The 20,606-nt window shown below is 42.9% G+C and overlaps 1 long non-coding RNA gene across 1 annotated transcript; it reads left to right on the forward strand.

The window, feature by feature from the left end:
• Positions 1-8,032: 8,032 nt before the first annotated feature.
• LOC123807940 lies at positions 8,033-19,933 on the forward strand. Its single transcript, XR_006783732.1, has 3 exons — positions 8,033-8,143; positions 17,468-17,559; positions 19,656-19,933. It is a non-coding gene; the product is annotated as an uncharacterized LOC123807940 (long non-coding RNA).
• The last annotated feature ends 673 nt before the right edge of the window (positions 19,934-20,606 follow it).

Raw genomic sequence — 20,606 nt, forward strand, 5'->3', positions numbered from 1 at the left:
AGAACTGACAGAAAGGAAGTTGTCTGGTCTGGGACAGTGCCTTGAAGGCCCTCCTCATCCTGCCCAGGGGAGTTTGGGAGCTGAGGGAGGGCAGGGGCTGAGGAACAGCCATTTCTGGGGGATGCCTTGGCATTCCAAAGAGTGGAGCAGGGGGGCAGAGGGGAGGGAGTGCTCAGTCTTTGGGAGCCCAGCCCCCTCCTTTAGGCGGATTAGTTAATTACTGGAAAGCACCTCTGCAGCAGGAAGATCTGGAGACACCGCTTGTGCTGTTGCTCAGGCCTGTGTGGGAGCTGGCATTTTGGAGACGCCAAGGCTCTTCTAGGAGGCTGTGCAAGAAGAAACAGCTCCTTCCTGCTATGGGGCAGTCCTTTCAGAGAGACAGTCTCGGAGAGCTCTCGTGCCGTGCAATCTGTTTCAAGAGGGAAGCTGAGTTTATTTTGTAAGATATTTGAGTAAATGAGCCGCACCAGATTTTAGTTTTGTTTTCTATTTTTTGTAAGTTTTTAAAGTTTACATTCAAGTCATTTATACATAAATAAGATCACGCAACATGTTCTGTTCTGGGATTTTTTTTTTCCTTTTTACTTTAACAATGTTCCCTGTAGCTCTTCCTGTGTTGGTGCATATAGGCTTCCCCCATTAACAGCCACATTCTTCCCAGACTGTGCAGCTGTATTACAGTTTCTGTACCTACTATTCTAGCACAGGACACAGCTGGTTTGCTTTTTTCTTTTTTTACCACTACAGACAACATTATAACAAATATTCTTGTATACAAATTTGTGTGCATATGTGTATTTCTAAAAGATATATTCTGAGAAATGGAATTTCTGGACCAAAAGACATGCACATTCAATTTTTGGTAAATAATATCAAGGCTCTCTCCTAAAATTCTGTTCTAATTTAGATAGCTACCATCATACTCATCAACAATGGACATTATCAATTTTTTTTCATTACTAGCATCATGTACAGAAAAGGCTATGTCATTTTAAATTTCATCTCTATGATTTACTAGTTAGATTGTGCATCTTTTCATAAGCCTACTGATCATTTGGATTTTTTCGATTTTTTTCTTGAATTATAAAAATACAAAAAAGGTACTCAAGTCATAAGTGGACTACCTAAGGAATTAATACAAGGTGAATTCTTCTTGTAATCACCACCCAGATCAAGAAATAGAATATTATCAGCCCTTCTCCCACTTCCCCCAAAGTAGTCACTGTCCTGATACCTAACCCCTATAGATTAGTTATGCCTATTTTTGAACTTTGGATAAATGGAATTAAAGAGCATGCACTCTTTTGCATCTGGCTTTCTTCATTCAACATTATGTTTATGAGTCATTCATGTTCTTGCCTGTAACTGTAATATATTCACTTACATTTCTTATTATATTCCATTATGTTAATATACCACAATTTATTCACTGATGGACATGTGGATTATTTCCAACTTAAAGCTATTAGCTAATAATGTTGCCATGAACATTCTTATGCCTGTGTTTTTGTATATATGCACATAAAGTTCTATTGGGTACATATCTAAAAATAAAACTTGGGGTTATGAGCAATGTTTTACCAACCTACCCTGGCCAATTATATTTGTGAATTTCCTATGAATATTCCTTGCACATTAAATATTGGGTTGTTTGTTTTTATTATTGATTTGTATGTGCTGCATTTATTCTGGATATTAATTCTATGTTATATCTGTTGTAAGTATTTCTCCTAGTCTTTAGTTATATTGCCTTTTACTTTACAAAGCTTAAAACTTTACACAGTGAAATCTGTAAATCTTTTTCTTTATGGTTTCTGGATTATATATCTTGCTTGGAAAATCCTTCCCTATGTCAAGGTGATAAATATTCTCTTACATTTCCTTCTAATACTCATTTTATTTTGATTTTCACTTTAGGCTCTTTGATCAGTCTGGAATTTATTTTGTGAGGATGAGAGACAGAAGCTAATTTATTATCTAACACTTGGGGAATGAACAAAATTATACCATTTGTTGCCTAGATTTTTAAAATATTTATTTTTCAAACTCTCAAGACAGATGATAACACCAAAGAGGTAAGAAGCCATAAAAAGTTAAGGGTTTTTTCATTTGTTTGTTTTTACTGTGGGACAGCCTCCTCTACATTGAGTCTAAGTTAACATCTCAATAGGCACATGCTCTAGATTGGCGGTTGGCCCCCAAACTGCCATGCGTACGAATGGCCAGTGACTGACTAACCATTCACCGAATATGTATGGAACTTCAAAGTGCAGTTCTCACAGGCTGTGTGTCCAACGAGGAGGAAGACTCCATCCTGACACCCTCCAGGCAGCTGGGCTGCACACCAGACCTATGTCGGGAAAACCACAACTGCTTCTTCCCTCCTAAAACCCCATATCCTCCCAATCTGAGTAGATACCCTGAAATGGATTATGTGCTCTGAGCTCATCTCCAGTATAGACAGAGGTCCAATTCGAACTTTATTGCAACCCCCAGGGTCAGCTTTGGTTTACTCACCTGACTTCCCTAGGCAAGACTGCCCGCCTGAAGGAAACTACTTTCTTGGCTGGCTTGGTGATGGGTATAGAGTCACATATGGAAGAAGTGTGAACTCAGTCCATTTTCCCCCTTTGTCTAAAACCAAGCACTGGCTTGCCCTGCCTATTAACTTGCAGCACTCAGCGTGGAATTAATTGGTTGCATACATATTCTCCAGTTGCTCATAGTGTGAGGTGGTTTTGTCCAGCTTGCCCCTCCTCTTTCCTTTTTCCTTACACATTTTTGGGAAGGTTGATTACTTGAGATTTAGTTGATTACTTGGAGCTTGAGCTGGGGTGAGGAGAAGAAACGTCCCCTTAGCGTGACAAAGAGCTTGGTTTAAGACTAGTGAGCTGATGAGCAACTGTGAACTGCTTAGCTGGTTTTCTTGGAAATTGCTCTGCTGGCCAAGCTCCAGAAATGTAATCAAAAGTGGCCTGAAATCACACATTTTACTGCTTGCATTCTTAGCTTTGCAATTTAAAGATTTGGCTGGTGCCTGTCCTGAAAGCACAGAATTCTCTACTGTTAGTAGCTCATGTCATTGAGTGTGTGCATATGTGTGTGTGTGCATGGACATGTGCAGTGCACAAGGGCTTGGGCTTGTCTGCACAGGCATGTTTTGCAGCTGAACTCTTTACGTCTACTGGGCAGCAGTGACTAAAGAACAGTTTTCTTTGATTTCAAGAATCGCACATCTGAGTTTGTAAGTCAGTGTTTGGGGGGAAACACAGTGGAGAATCTTGCATGTAAGTGTAACTGATCCACTAAGCACAGGACCTTACCTCAGAAATATCTGAGGATAATTAGGGGAATTCACGTACCATTTTTTGGAGGGACAGGTATGTTTGGCCACACATTGGAGGAAGTGAAGACGTGAGCTTTAAGGAAGTCAAGTGTGAGACTACCACAAGCAGTTATTTATATCAGAATGATGTGTATTGAAAGCAGAAGACTTTCACTCCACCACTGTCACCAAACTTTTTTGAGAAGAGAAAGGACATGCATTTTGCCCTATTAAACATCTACTGCACTAAGAGCTTTTGATGCAGTTCAGATTTCTGGCAATCTGTACCCAGGCTCCATTGTCAATGAATGGGATGCTTGCACTCTTCCTTCAGCCTACTTTGCAAATCAAGTGGCTTACTTCCAATTGATTGATAGATGTCTGACTTGATTCTTGCTTCCTTTCCCAAAATGCCACCCCCCTCCTCATGTGAGCAGCCTGGTATGTAATTGTGGAGGGAGGGGAATGACTTTTCATTATGTCTAAGTTCAAAATAAGGATGCTGGACTCTAACAATGACCAAAAACAATACCCTAGGAACTTTCATGTTTGCTATTATAACAAATGAAGCCTCACATAACTAGTGTCCATTTTTTATATCTCTTGAGTTCTAAAGTCTGTCCCCCCCATCTCATCAAGCTCTTCTGATTTGGGGGAAGGAGTGCATTTTGGGACAAACATGTCCGAAATATGAGGGAGAAACTTGGCAGTGGAACAAATTATGTGATATGCTTGACAAGAATTGAGAAACAATACATTGAAGATTTTCTGAGACAGTCTTCAATTTTAGGTTCATAAATGACACTAAGAAGCCACAAAAGGGAAGTACCTTACAGCTTCATTAGGGCCATTAACAGTTAGTTTTCACTAAGGAGCCAACAGAAAATACTTCTGCACAGAAAGATGAGAGGCCTGTAGGAGGAAAACTTCGTCCTGCTTCCGCCAGGGGTAGATGGAGATTGGAAGGAGAGAACATGTGGTTGGTCATTTGCTTTAAGTGGGAAGACTAAGGAGATAGATGTCCCGCAAGCAGAATACAGAAGACTCGAGCAGTGAGGAAATGCTAGGTGGCAGGAAGCACGAGCTTGTTTGCATAAACGTTGAGATTTTTCTGGGCTTGCCTAATCCCAGGCCTTCAGACCTTGCCTTTTATGAGGGCAAATATGGTTTCAGAGTGAGCAAATATTAGTTCACATAATTAAAACCTGTTGAGTTGAACAGGAAATATTTAAGAGAAATCTGCAGGTACTTGCAAGCAAGGGGGACAATAGCAGAAACTTGGTATGTCGGCTCCTTCTCCCCAGGGTTGTCCCTGGAATGAAGCCGCCAACGACAGGAGAGGAAACAGATGGTGTGTAAAAAGTATGAGCAGCATGGAAAGGTCCTGAACTTATTAATAAGCTGCTAGCCCTGGAGAGAGTGTAGTAGGCATCTGGGGTATTTGCATGTTTGTTTATTGGAGGGAGGAAGGCTTCTCACAACTCTCTTTCTCTCTAATTCATTCAGGACGTGACATTTCCAAGACTACTGCCATCTGAGGGTTTGAATCTGTTTTCAGCTTCCCTCCAGGTTTCGCCATGCATGTTAAAGAAAGACGTTCCAGGATGACATGAAAAAGGAAAGCCAGTCGACTTGTAAAATGCCACCTCGCACCATGGATGGGCCATGTGACTTCTCCCTCCACACCACACCACAGTCTCTCCATTCCAAGGCCTGGTCGCATCAGGACAGAAACCCTCATGCCCAGGCTTTTGGTGATGAACGGAAGGCGTGCCCTGCTCAAACTCGGCCTGAATTCTCTTTCAAACCCAAGTGGAGACACATGGGTGTGTAACTCACCATAATCCATGGTAAGATATGATACATGCCATGAGAGAAAAATAAACAGAGTGCTGATGGAAAATTAATCTCATTAGGGAGATTTGTTTGTGGTATATTTGAAAGAACCCTGAAAAACGAGTAGGATTTTGACAGATGGGGAAGAGTGTCCCTGGCATTATTATAGTATTTACATTTGATAACATCTAAAGGGATCTGGACATGCACAGGGCGCTTTGAGCTTTTGCAAAGCCTAGCCTCAGCACACTATCATGCTGGCAGGAGCGTCCCAACGAGTCTTTGGAAGACCATCTTTTTCCCACCCTCAACCTAAGTGGTTTAAATGAGGCTGACCTCACCTCAGGCTCCAGGCTTAGGCATGTGACCCACACTAGCCAGTAAGAGAACCATATTTCCTTAGTTTGCTGATTGGCTCAAGGATGGGCATATGACCCATGCTGGGTGAGTCCTGATGCTTTTTCTGGAACCACTGGGGAAAAGGCTTCCTCTTTCTGCTCGGGTTTCTGCACTGGTAGAGTGTAATTTAGGAGCTGCAAGGGACCTATTTTGCTACCAAGAGGGAAAACCTGAGCTACAGAGAAATTCCTGAGCACCTGGATTTAGTCGTTGAAACTTCTGTTGGGCTTTTTAGTCACTCAAGCCAATAAATTTACTTTTTCACAAGCCATTTTATGGTTTTCCTCGGCAAACAAAAAAGTCTTCGCCAAAATAAAAATCTTAAAATAATTTGCACAAATAAGCAAAAACAACAACAAAAAACAAACCCAAACACACAACAAACAAAAACAAACAAGTAACAGAAAATACACAGACAACTGTGAGGGTAAGAGGGGGTGGCAGACTCACAGAGCAGGTTACTAGCAAAAGGAAATCTAACTATTGCTAACGTTTTTCCAGGTCAGCTTCTTTGGGCCCCAGTGACTTAGATATTGGAAACTTTATTTTTAACCCCCCTGGTCTGGCGCCTCGCACCAATATAGCTGACTCTCGTGTGCTGGATATTTTTCCATGAATCAGAAATGAAATATGCAGCGCTGGAGCCACAAAGCAATGAAAACAGCTCGTTTGCTTTTCGTGTCTCTCCAAGCTCTGTTCTCCCTGGGTCACACGTCGTAAGTGAAGAGTCGCAGTGATAATTCAGTTTGGATTTATTAACAGTTGAACAGATGATTGAGAGAGGCTCGTTAATCACCAGAGGCGAATCCACTGCTGGAGCATGGCAAACAGAGAGTGGGACAACTGCCTCGAGCCAACTAATTTTCTGGCCCTTCAGGGAAAATTCTTGGATGTTTAAGATCAAATGCCACATCTGGAAATGTGGGAAGGTGATTGCTTTTATCAAATGCTTATTTGTCCTTGGTACTAAGAACAACACATTGCCTGCATTCCCTTAATTCCATCAACTCCACCTGGTCGGGCCTAACCCTAATCCTGTGTCACAGGTGAGGAGCGAGGCAGGTACTCCCAGTTGCTCTGCAGCATCCATTTTTTCACTGTTCCCTGCAGAGTCAACCCCACACAGGTACTGCTTCCGGTCCAAAGTTTAGTTTCTCAGAACAATTACTGTAGCCTCTTCAGCAGTTATCAATGGCAATGTGAGTCCATGCTGGCCAGTGAGACCTGAGTAAAAGTCTTCTGGGAGACTTCAGGGACAGTGCTGCTTTCCTGATACCGGCATTGCCTTCTCTTCCCTGCTCCTTCCTTCTCCCTGCCTGGGACATAGAGACGAGGCTGCTGGCAGAGCAGTCCAGCTGTGGGGATGTGGAGGACAGCTGTGTTCTATGGGAGGTGGAGCAGGAAGACAGAAGGAAACTGGGATATTGCTGACATCGCAAAGCCACTGTTTCTGTCCTGGAAGCACTACTTTTAAACTCTTAATATGAAGAAAAAAAAACCCAACATTATTTGTTTAACACAGTGAAGTCGGTTTCCGTTATAGGCAACTGAATGCAGGAAAACTGAGCTGAAGGAGTTTAAGGGACTTGCTCTCACTTCCAAATAAAGAGGTACCTCAAAGACAAATAAGATGTAGTATCCACACTTAAAGAATTCAAGCCCAGTATGGAGGCAGATACATAAAGAAACAATTGCAATATAATGTCTTCGGTGCAATGAGAGTGGTTTGGTAACCTGTAGTAACTCACAAGTTACCATGAGTGCCTAGGAGAAAAAAAAATCAAATGGAACAAAAGTGGAACAGAAGTTAACCAAGCAAAGGAAAGAGATGGGAAAGGGAGTTACAGCTCAAAAAAAAGTAAGGAAGTGAGACACAGCATAGCATATACAACAAGCCACAAGCTGGTGTGAGTTGCTGGAGCGTAACGTGTAAGGCAGGCAATGGGGAGAAATGCAGCTGGAGAGGTGTTTCATTTAGCTGTTGCTGCACAATAAGCTACCCCCACAATTCAGTGGCTTAAAACTACATTTAGCATTTAGCATGATTGCACAATCTGAGCTGAATTCAGCTGGGTGGTTCTTCCATTTGTGGAGTATCTGTTGGGGTTGGAACATCCAAGAAAACTTCTCAACTTCCATGTCTGGGATACATGGGATAGGTGGTACTGACTTTGCATCTCTCTCTCTCTCTCCCTCTCTCTCTCTCTGTCCACCCCCACCCCCAGCGTCCCCCTTCCCTCACCTCTCCCTGTGGATAGCTAGGACTTCCTCAAAGCATGATGATCTCAGGGTGGTTGGACTTCTTACATGGTGGATGGCTTCTCATTGAGAGAAAGAGGAAGCTGCCAGTGCATTTCAGATCTTGGCTCAGAAGTACCAGAACATCACTTCCATTGCACTCTGTTGATCAAAGCAAGTCACAAGGCCAGCCCTGAATCAGAGAGAGGAAGTAGCTTCTCCTTCTTGATGGGAGGAGCAATAAACACACACAGGGAGAGATGAATTAACAGTGGTTATCTTTGCAGACTCCCACCACAGAGATAAGAAGGGTGCAGATGAAGGACAACCTTGTCTGCTGGTCAGGTAGGTTGATGTGAACACCAGATGTAGAGGATTTGCTCTGTCTCATATTTGGGATCTGAAAGGAGAATACCTTCCAAACTGCCCTGACCTATCAGAGTAAAATAGTTGTGTGATTGGGCAGAGGAAGGGCTGGAGTTCAACTTCCCTGTGGCATGGACAGCACTAAGAGGTTCCCATATGTCATGGGAGATGGTTGAGTTGAGAGTCAGAGAGCCTTCTCCGGGGTCTGATTTGATGAAGGGCAAGGTGAGCCCATGACAGAGGTTAGGTGGGCCTCTCAGGCTGCCGGCTGGAGGGGTGGCTGACAGAGAACCCCCAGAGTCAGGGTGGCAGGGGAAGCTAAGCAGGCTGAGTCCACCCGGGAGAAGGGCTGAGGCCCTGGCTAAGCCGAGGGTCCAGAGGAGGAGCCACCCTGCAGCAGAAACCGGTGAGCATCTGGAGGATGTGGTAAAATTGTTTTTGTCCCAAACTGAAATTAAGACAATTTGGGAAGACCCAAAACTACAAAGTTGCATTTCAGACATATCAATGTCTCTAAAGCTTTTCTCCAAAAAAAAAAAAAAAAAGTAGATTTTGATTATGGTATGAAATCTATTGATAGAAATGGTAAAATGGTTTTGGTTTTCTAAAACCAATACTATATTCAAAAGTAACACAGCTATGAAATAAGATAATCAAGAAAGGAAAGTTTTCATATAAAAAAACATTTGAATGAATCAGTCCAAACTGTTAGGGCATTTCCTCTGAGATGTTAGAATTGCTTTCTGAGTGCTTTTCTTACTAACGCTTTGGAACCCACTTACATAAACTGTAACCTTCTGGCCCGCAACACGTGCCTGTAAGAATAGGCATGGGCAAATAAGCTCATGGCTTCTGTCTCCACTCAGTCCTCAGACTTCCACAGGCCTGCGCGGGGGCTGTCCGAGGGCCCTTCACTTGACTTCTCTGCTTCCAGCCTTTGAACGCGAGCCATCTCAGACAGTGGGGTGCTTGTTTTCTTTCAAGGACTCCTCTGAAAACCTCCCCTCCCTTTTGGTTTTGGTTTTCTTATCTCGAGCATCTGATTTTTTTTTATGTCCCTTTAGCTCTCAGGACCTTCACTGCTAAGCTACCTCTTATTCTGGGCTTGTCCTTCTGGGGTTGGTAGTCCTGTCCCAGACCTTCTGTCCACGCCTTATTCTGGGCCAGGTATTAACAGCCAGCTGATCGGATCAATAACCTGGGGGAAAGGCTGAGGTCTTCGAGTTGAATGTGGTACTTTTCACAGGTAATATGTTTACATTTTAATAGTGTCTCCTGTGGGGAAGAGCTGTTCATTTAAAGGGGTCTCCAGGCATTGAATAAGTTGGTTTGTGTTGAGGGTGGGGTGAGGGGAAGGTTGTCTGTCAGAGAGGAGGAGGAGATAAAGGAAGAGGACAAGGGGGAGAAGAAGGAAGAAGAGGAGGAGGAGGCAGAAATAAGTGGCTCAATGCAACAAAAAGAACATAGAGAGTACCTTCTATCCCTTCCATTCAGAGGCTAACCCTACTAATATTTTGTATAGATATGAATCAACATCTTTACCTCTAGAAGTCAAATTGAAACACTTCCATAAAACTCAGAAATGGCATACATGGTTTCCATGTGTACCTTTTAGTAACACACTCCTTGTTTCAGTAACCCCACTTCTAGGAATTTATCCTAAAGAAAAATCTAGAATAATAAGAATAACATTAGCTATCACATACTGAATTTTAATTGTGTACCAAGAACTCTACACACATTGGCTCATTTAATTCTTATGCCAAGACTAGAGAGCGGAAAACGTCATCCGTTGCCTGAGGCTGCAAAAGTTAAGGACCTTGTCCAGAGCTGGCAGGTTGGTCTGGGACTGGGGCTCAGTGTAGGGGTGGGTACCCCAGGAAAAGACCTCATCCACTTGGACCCTGTCAGAGATGAGTGTAACTCCTTGTCCCAGAGTCTCCTGTTCTCCCCCAGTTCTCCAAAGGCCCTGGATGGGGCGGGGCAGTGTGACCCGAAGTCTGGCCCTCACCTTCAGGGGTTGGGAGGCAGCAAGTGGCAGTGCCTCTTCCATGAAGCCTTCCCTCAGTCTCTCAGACCAATTCAGTCTCTTCTTTCTCTGTTTCTCTGATGCTTTGGAGCTACCTCTGTACAGCACAGAAGATACCCTACTGCCTTCCAACTCATCAAAGTGTTTCTCAAAATGTGTTCTTACGCTCCCAGTCAGAATCCTCTGGGGAGCTGCTAAAAGCACAGACCGACCAAGTCATCCACTGGTGATGGAGCCCGGGAACCTGCATCTCACAAACACGTAGTGGTGCTAGTAGCCCACTCCTCAGAGTGGGGCTCTCGCAGGGCCCTCTGCGTTCCCCAGTGCACTCAGCACCGCGATGCCCAGCAGACACAGTGTTTGGTGAATTCAGTGCAGAGATGAATTTCTTAGGAAGGAAATGAGAGAGGGGGAAGTGGAAAAAATGGGGTTATGGGTGTGGAATAACTAAAGAGGGTGTAATTTGAGAGCTGTTGTAGGAGAGTAAATAAAATGGGAACTCTCAGGGCTGATTTGGGGTGCAGACTGCTGAGATCTTTGGAGTGCTACCATAGAAATTCAGTCAACACCTCTTCCCCTCCTTTTTTTGCTCAGACACATACTTTAGTCATAGGAATTTTTTTTTTTGAAACCTGAACTTTCTATGCCAGAATGAGAAATTGTGTACAAAGTGGGTCACCAGGAAGTGATAACTAATGCACAGACTATTTTAACTGCTGATCAGAAATCTCTACATTATGAAATATGCAGGAAGGAAAATAAGCAGATGATAAGAGTGAAAGGAATCCTAAATTAATATTTTCACAAACAATTCTGGCCCAACATATGTCTGGGGTGGGGGTGGAGGAACAGAATAAAATTGCTGAGCCGGAAATTTTTCCAAATGACGTGGGACCTCCTGAGGCACATGACCACCCGATCCCTCAGCCCGAAAGGCGCTGGCAGTGTCTTGGGGTCATTTCAGTTACTCTGCTTCATAGCACAGGCAGGCAGGGCTTACAGAAAGCAAGGACAAGAAAAAACAAAACCCACGTACAAAATTTAAAATCTGGTTCCCACCATTTTGGTTTAATTTCTTTCAGAGATATTTTTTATTGTGGCAAGACATATATAACGTAAACAATCACCATTTTAACCATGTGTGAAGGTAAAACTCAGCGGCCAGTAAGCACATTCACAATGTTGTGCAACTGTCCCCACTGTCTCTTTCCAGGACTTTTCATCATCCTAACGGTAACTATGTACCCGATGAGCAGCAGCTTCCCATCCCCCGTCCTCCAGTCCCTGGTAACCATCCTTCTACTTTCTGTCCCTGCACATTTGCCTGTTCTGGGTACCTCATATAAATGGAATCATAATAGTTATCCTTCTGCGTCTGCTGATTTCACTTAGCCTGATGTTTTCAAGGTCCACCCATGTTGTAGTATGGACACCAGAATTCCCCTCCTCTTTAGGACTGAGTAATTTTCCACTGCACATAGCCCGCATTTTATTCCAGTTCTTCACTTGTGTATACCACTGGACCACCCCACCCCACCACCCTGCTCAGGCATATGTGGGGACAGAATTTGTTTGTAAAAATATTATTTTCAGATTCCTCCCACTGCTATCACCTTCTTATTTTCCTTCTTTTATAATGTAGACAGAGATTTTCAATTCAGCTGTTAAGTAGTCTGTGGGAATATCACATTTTGTCGATCCCTTCCTGTGGCGATGGACAGTGGGGTTGTTTCTGCTGCCAGCTGTTGTGAAAACACTATCAGCACTGGTGTGCAAGTGTCGGCTGTAGTCCCTGTTTTCAGTCCTTCTGAGTATATACCAAGGAGTAGAATTACTGAGTTATATGGTGATTTTATGTTTCACTCCTGAGGAACCACAAATTGTTTTCTCTGGTGGAACTCTATTTTACATTCCTACCAGTAGCACACGAGGGTTCCAGTTCCTCCACATTCTTGCCAATATTTGCTCGTTTCCTAATAAAATAATGGTCATCGTAATGGGTGTGAGATGGTATCTCTTTGTGGTTTGGATAGATGTTTAAACAGAAATCATACTGAAGGCACATATTACAGGCAATTTCACATAGTTTAGGTTTTTGAACAGAAACTAGGAATCATAATGTACTGAAAATTATATGAAGTCATTCCAGAAGGTATCTAGCCATGCAATATGAAAAATAGGGACATTTATTAAACAAGATACAAAAACATTGCACATAGGATAATGATGCCTCAGTTCCCTTCAAAATAGGCACCTTGGGACCTCACACAGTTCTCGCAGTCACCATCAGCTGCCTCATCATATTTTCCTGAATCTCATCAATGATCTGAAATCTCTTCCCTTTCAAAGGTGACTTTGGCTTGGGAAAAGCCAGAAGTTGCAGTGTGCCAAATCTGGGCCATAGGGGAGCTGTGTAACCTGAGTGATTTGATGTTTCACCAAAAAACTCTGTATGAGACATGATGAATGAGCCTGCCCGTTGTCATGATGAAGCTGCCAATCATCAGTTGCCCATAGCTGCAGCCTTCTGAATCATCCAAATAGTTTCTGCAGAGGAATGTTCAAGCTTAACACAAAATCTGATGCAGATTTGTTGCTCTACCAGCTCAGTCATTTTGAATGTGACAGCCACACAGTACACATGCTCACTCAATGGCGTCTACTGTCCCCACTGACTAGTACAGTGAAGTCATCATTGTTCACACATACTCATTCCAATCCTCTCTCCTTGGCTGCCAGGTTACATTGATGTCGTGCAAACTGTTCTCATTATATTAACAATGGCTGGGCTTTTTCCGGACAGCCTTCAAACTAAGGCTATTTGTAATTCATCTTATTATGCACAGTATCTTTTTGTTTATCCTGTTTTTGGTGTAAAAGTCTGCATTGTTCTATATTCTCATCTTGTGTTTTAATGTTTCTTCCTGATACGAGTTTCAAATTGTATCCAATGTTTTAAAAATAATTTTTGTACATGACTTTCAAAGATGTTTTGGCCTCTGATGACAATTGTTATTACTTCTGGTATCCTACTGCAGCAGACTTTGAGGTTGTATAGACTTTTTTTTCTCATTTTTAATCCTCACCTGAGGATATGTTTAATCATTTTATTTTTTAAAAAGATTTTATTTATTTAATTTTAGAGAGAGGGAAAGAGAGAGAGAGAAACATCAATGTGTGGTTGCCTCTCCATGCCTCCCACTAGGGACCTGACCTGCACCCCAAGCGTGTGCCCTGACTGGGAATTGAACCAGTGACTCTTTGGTTCACAGGCCAGTGCTCAATCCACTGAGCCACACCAGCCAGGGCTGTTTAATGATTTTAGAGAGAGAGGAAGGGAAAGGCAGAGAGAAAATTGATGTGAGAGAGAAATATCAATTAGTTGCATCCCATACACACCACAGTGGAGGATCAAACCCACAACGTAGGTGTGTGCCCTGAGAATTGAACCCACCACATTTTGGTGTACAGGATGACACTCCAACCAACTGAGTGCTCAGCCAGGGCAAGAATCTTTTGATTCCATTGTTATGTGGCATCCTGTGGTCCTGAGGAACAAAGATAAGAAATTGTTTCTTTGAAGATAAGCCACAGTTTTTTTTTCTTAAAACACTTAACTGTAGTCAAAGGACAGATCGAATGTATTGAAATACTCTGTTAAATGTTAATTTTCTTTGGGCCTACCCAAAAGATAAAGAGACATTTGATAAAGAGACACCTTTCAAGAGCACTTTGTCAGTAAATATTTGAAAGCCTCCTATCAACCAGCCATTGTGCTGGGAGCTAGGTAACACCGGTGAGTGGACAAGACTCAAGCCCCAGGTATAAGTTTGCAGAAAGGGATAGTTCCATTGTTTCTCCTTCCTGATTAATAACTGAAGAGACAACTCAGGAAAGTTCAGGGACACATTTGGCCTGGGACCAAATTGTATTTATCGAATTGATTTTTTACACAAATTTCCTAGAAAGATTTGTTAGTTTATTAGAGATACATACTATAATGCTAACATACAGAAAGATAGAAACAGGACCAATAAGTAAGGAAGGCAGCAACACACTAGCTGTAAATTGAGTATGTTTGACACAGTTCCTGTTATGTAATTACTATGTTATTAAGTTTGACATAGACTCTAGGGATGCATTTGCCTGAAAAAACAAAACAAAACAAAACAAAGTTGACATAACCAAATTAGAGGCTCATTTACCTCAAAGAACCAGAACCCTGAAATGAATTATGCAATCCAGGGCTGGGGCAAAAACTCTTTGTTAGGGCCCCAGATTCTTCATGTTTCTTCTCTGCCATCCCACCTTCAGATGTAGCCTTTGTCTTTGTGCTGGCACCTTATGGTCCCAAATTGGTTGCTGTACCTCAAGGCAGGAGGAAAGGGGAAGGGCCAAGAGGCAAGAGCTTTCGCCTACCTCACTTTTTTATTCTGAAAGGAATATCTTGTCAAGAACTATGGAGAGTCTGAGATTTCACCCTATTAACAAACTAAAAGTTAGTCTGCCACAGTTTCATGGATGCTGGCAGAAGTCACGAGACTGCTGGGTCAGAGGTAAAGGACTTTATTACCCACAACACATCAAGTAGCAGGAGTATCAGCATTATTTGTAGCAGTTCTCCTTGCCCTCAAGACCCAAGGGAGCAACACAAGGAGGCCCGCAGGAATGCACTACAGGAGAAGAAACTAAACTTAGGAAACTCAAATCTTGCAAATGGTCAGTAGGTAAGCTTGGCCTTTGACCTGGAGTAAAACAGTATCTCTGTCTTCCAGGATTTGGAGAGGCAGTATGCCTCTCTTCCAGGATTGTATGCCATGCAACCATCCTTGGGAAGAGAATGTAAAATGAAAGATAGTGCCCCTGCTCGCAAGATAAACAGATACTCAAGAGACCAGGGAAAATTGTCTCCTAACAATACCCTCCTCAGGGACTTCTGCCTGAATACTATTGGCCAGAACTACATCATGTGGCCACCTCGAGCTGCAAGGGAGGGTATGAAATTGAGTATTTTTGGCTGAGCACATTGCTACTCTAAATAAAATTGTGGTTCTGCTAGTAAGGGAATGCAAGCGAGGCATGGAGCTTGGCAAAAACTGTGCACAACTATCTTCATCTGTGTTCCTGATGTCTTTTCCCCAGTGCATAACACATTTTATGACACTTTATTTATTGAACCTGCCAGAAATAATTTGTACAACTTAGAAGAAAACTCCTAGTTAAGTACCATTTTACATATTAAGCCATTGGTAATTTAGTGCAGAATTTTAATGTCACAACTGCATTACATATCTAAGTGTACAAGCCCATAAATCCTTAGAACTCTCTTCATTTAAAGAATCCGTATTAATTATTTTACAGACTATTTTTTTGAGAGATGAGAATAACAATTCTTTTAAGAAAATGTTTATGTCATGAAATTTCCCCCAAATCTTTGAGTGCCTATAGCCTAAAGGACACATTCTATTTTGTGAATGGATAGGTGTTCGGTAAGAGGTTTATAAATATAACTTTTTCTGCTTTCATTTATTTTAAGAAGATTTTTTCACCTCATGACAGTCATTTGGGGCTGACAGTGTTACCATGGCAACCGTGCTCCAAAATGCTGGTTGCCAGTAAATATTGATCCTTAGCACCTTTCACTACAGTGCTCACCCACTTCCCGGAAAGAGGCTTTGCTCAGAGCATTTAGGTCAAGGAGCCTACACCCAGTGGTGAGTAGGTATGATAACAGAAATTGACTGGATGTTCCTCCCAGGAACCAGTCTAAGGATTCCATTGAGAATCCTGGCTCAACCCACATCATTATGGCTTTGCATTTCCACAGAAACAGACAGGGCATAACTTTATTTTCTTTTCAGCTGCATCGTGAGAGCTCAGTAGCTCAGTCAGTGCATCACCTAAGACATTGAGGGAAAATTTCAGATGTGAATGGACTTGCCTTCCCCAGAGGCAAAGAAGTTTGCAAATTAATTTTCAAGGCCCTTATTTCATGATTTTGAAATTTAAAAAGAAAAAAAAATGTTTCTCCCTGGAAAGGGAGGGCAAGATTTTGGTCTGGGCAGTGCACTGGGAACTTAATGATTGACCCGGATCAGGTCCAGGGATGTCGTGGAGTATGCTGGCCACAGTTGTTCACCTTTGTCCTGTAAGCGGGGAGAGCCTCTGCCCTTCAGCAAGGAGCTGTGAGGATGAGAAAGGGGAGACTGGTTACAGAGAGAGGCTCTGAGAACTTAGCTTCCTTGCCAAGAACTAATGGACGGTCTTCAACGTGCATGAAAAATGCGCTCTGCTTGGGACCAGAGAAGCTGCAACAAGGCCTCCACAGACCTGATTCGGTGTCAGTCTATTGCGGTGTGTAAAGACCTGGATGCGCTTATTTTACTCTCTGCCATAACTGAGAAAAAAAACCAAACAACTGCAAAGGTTCAATGAGACAGCAGTTGGTCACGCGAAAGGAATTTGAACCGAGATAACGTTAGTTACATTCTATCCACGTGCTCCTGAAGCCCGTGCACTTCCAGTTGAACAAATGTGACTTGGCCTTTCATCATTAGATTAAAATGGAATCAGATCAGCATAGACTTTGTATAATTAAGAGAATCTACATATACACATGGGCACACAGGTGTCTTTTGGTAGGTTAAGAACTACTGACAGAGTTAAAGGATCATGAGACGTTTCCCTTTCTTATCATCTCTGTCCTGTGTCGGGGGGCTCATGTGTGTTTTAGTGAAATGTCCAGGGAGAAAGTGCAGTAGAAACTGTTCCCCTCTTACTTGTGGCAATAGCTCTCATCTGTGGCACTCTGACTGGGAGCCAGGCACGGTCCTTCAGTGCTTTACAGCAGGATTTTGTTAAATGCTCATTAACAGTCCTATGGGGTGAATGTGATTATAAGTCCCATTATATGTTTGTGGCAACTGAGGCACAGAGAAGGTAAGTGACTTGCCCAACATCACACAGCTGGTTGTACAGGTCCCATGTCCCTTGTGCAAAATGATGTACACCACAGCTCTCATCCCCACCTCCCACCAGCTTCACAGCTCAAGGTCCTCTGGGCAAAATACTGCAGCAGGGAGGGGAGAGGACGTCAGGCTGCAGTATGCTGGAGTGGAAAAAAAACAAAGGGAGGTCCTTAAAGTCAAGGCAAGAACAGTGTCTCTGAGGACAGTGCAATGTCTCACCAGTGAGGTAGTGGTCAACCTCCCCAGCCTCAGAGGCCTGTCCAGGGTTTCTTTGCCGCCAGGGTCACGTTGCTCAACTGCCTGTAGGGTGCTGCAGCCCTGGAAAGGAGCCCAGGCTGTCGGGCTGCCAGGTCCTGGCTGGTTTTCCACTCAACGACAGAGGCGAATGTCATTCCTCGGTAAGTTCTCCTTCAAATGACCTTTCCAAGATAAGTCCTGTCTGTTTCACTGTCTACGCTCCTCAGTATTTCTTCATCAGCACCAAAAGGACATATCCTCTCATATCCAACCAGTTCCCCGGTGTCCTTGGGTGCTGGGGACTGTTTGCGTTCCTAGGGGAGTGGAGTCATTCCCAGTATTGCCTTTCTGACAGTGTTGTGACGCCCAAGAAAAGACCAGCTTATCAGCAAAACACACCTCTTTTTAGTTGATGCTGCCTGTTTGCCCCAGAGAATAGAGCCCTGTGTGAGCCAAGTACTATATGGGAAACACTTGGGACTGCGATGTCACCATCTGTTGTCGGAAACTGAAAAGCCGAGGGGACATATGCCAACACCTTCTTTTGGAATTTATCTGCCCTCTCATTATAGGAACAGAGCCTCTTATAGCTCGGACTTTTCCACCATGTAGCATTTGGCTGTCAGGATAACGAATGCTCTGGCCCTGAAACGCGCTATCACAAATGTTTGTTTAGAATGAATATGACCAGACCAATCAACAAGCTTTCTAAATCCAAATCAAGCCCTCTGGGTTAAACCTACAAAGTCAGGTCTCATGGGTTTAGTTTTAAATTTAAAGCAATGCTTTAGAGCATAATTTAGCCCTGGCCAGTGTGGCTCAGTTGGTTGGGTGTTGTCCCATTGACGGAAAGGTTGCAGTCCAGGTTCCCTTGTCAGGAGGCGCCCAGTCCGTGCTTCTCTCCTGCCTTCCCCTTTCTCTAAAACCAATAAGCATGCCCCCAAGTGAGGATTAAAAAAATAAAAATAAAATGTTAATGCATAATTTACCTATTCCTCTGAAATCTAGAACTTCAAAAAACCCAGTTCAGAATAATTGTTCATGTCTGCCTAATGATGTTTTTATTTGAAAAGACATAATAGAAAGTAAAATTTTACATTTTTTACAATAGCTTTTAGTTTATTATTAAAATCAAAATAGGAAAATTCACGTGAAAGAACTAGATAATTCTGAAAGGTATTCTTTATATGAGGACACAAAGTAACACATTTTGTTGGCATTATCAGACTTTATTTGTATGCTCTGTGCAGGTGAGGTGGGGAGGAGATGTTTTGTCTCTATCTAGACAATAATTCACTTCATTGTTATTGTTTGACTTTTCCTTGTGTGTGCTCTTTATGGATGACTGCGCCCTGCAATGCTCTCTATGAGGCCTGAAATGTACAATTAGGGTCAGAAGAACTTGAGAGAATAAAAAAACTAATATCATTCTGGCCTCTCTCTGTTACTCATACCCAGGCAAAATCATACCTGTTATCCATGAAGATTCAGAGAAGCCCAGCCCTGACTCAGTTGCTGTTGCTGACCATGACTGTGTTGCTCTGGGCCACACAGGCCTCATCCATGGGGTTTAGAACATTTAGGACAGAAGGAAGTTAGGAACTGACTCTTGAAGAACAGACCTGTGTTGGAAAGCACATAGTTCCAGTAGTTCCAGGGAAAGACTAGTGAATGAAGAAGGGTAAATATGAATGGGGTCTAACTGGAGCCTGACACAGATGAAGTTCAAGTGTGCAATGAGTTAAATTGAAGCCAAGGTTCTCATGAAAGACTAATGGTATCTAATAAAAGACAGTCGCTGCTCAAAACATGTTTCTTAACTGAGTAAATCAGAAGCTGCTGGTCAGGGCTTCCTGGGTGGGGTGCAGTAGGGAACCAGTTTGGGATGTGAAGGGTCCATGGAGAGGGTAATTGCAGTTTGAACCAGGAGGTCTCCTTGGAAACAGGCACCAAGCAGCAGAACTAAACACAGAAGCCCAACTTGTTTGATAAGTAGGGTGGGGCAGAAATTGCTAGTTGCCTACCTTGTGTCTACTCTCCCATTTTACTGTAGGAACACAACCCAGATTTTAATCTGGGTGGCAAGGTACCCAGCTAAAAGACTACATTTGTCAGTCACATTTGTACCTGGACTGGCCATTGAGATACAAACAGAAGTTGTTGGGTGGGTATTTTGTGAAGACTCCTTGAAAGGGGCTAGACTACAAACACACTCATTTTTTTCCTTCTTCCTTCCTTCTGTACCTTCCTGGAACAGGAAGATCAATGTGATGGCTGGAGCTCCAGCTGCCACATTGGACCATGAAGTGAATCTGAAGATAGAAGCTATGTAAGAATAGCAGAAGAAAAAGAGAGAGGAAACCTGGGACCTTGATGACACGATAGCTCCAACACCAGCCAGATTCCAGCCTTCTCTCATATGATAGAGAAATACATTTCTATTTTGTTGAAATCACTGTTATTTCCTCATTCACCTGAGACAGCACAAGCCTAGGGATCTTGGGAAGGCTTTGACTAAAGAGTGAAAAATTAGGAGTTTTGTTTTTTGGTGTGTTTATTTAAGTTATGTAAGCTATAAGATAAAGGTAATTTAAGATGAAAAAAATACAGCCTCTGAGATCAGTTATAAAAAAGAATCCAGGGGTTATAATATTGGGTTGTATGTTTAGCTTAAACCAAAAAGAGGCTTTATTTGTCATGTCAGTGAAAAGCCCAGAAATCAGGTAGGCTTATATAGTAGCTGGATAAGTCAATGACGTCCCAGTGACTTCACGGTACCAGTCTGCCATGGCACTGTTTACCTTACCTGGAGCGGGTCTGCACTGGACCCGCCGATAGTGTGTGGGTTCTTGAGGTCATGCAGGAAAGATTTCACAACACAAATCCTGGTGTTTTTGAGAGTTGTTTATTACAGCTGAGGACAGTGAAACAAGGAAGGGCTTAAGGTAGAAAAAGCAACGAGAGAGATAAAGTCAGTGAAAAAGGAGGCCTTGGAGACAGGTTCAGGGCGTATGCTGGGGATGAGCTGCCTCTGCCCAATGCTCCCCTCTTTGCAAGTCTCATGGGGTCCCTTCCAGTTTAGGAGAAAAACAGCAGAATACAAGGCTTGGGCGTGCTCTAGTGAGAGCGCCCAAAGGTTCTTTGGTCCGCCCACCCAAATCCTAGGGGAGGGTCTTAACAGAATATTCATTATCTTTTCAAAGAAAGA

Source organism: Phyllostomus hastatus, unplaced genomic scaffold (assembly GCF_019186645.2).
Source record: "Phyllostomus hastatus isolate PE091 unplaced genomic scaffold, TTU_PhHast_1.1 phas_scaffold_501, whole genome shotgun sequence".
Taxonomy (NCBI): domain Eukaryota; kingdom Metazoa; phylum Chordata; class Mammalia; order Chiroptera; family Phyllostomidae; genus Phyllostomus; species Phyllostomus hastatus.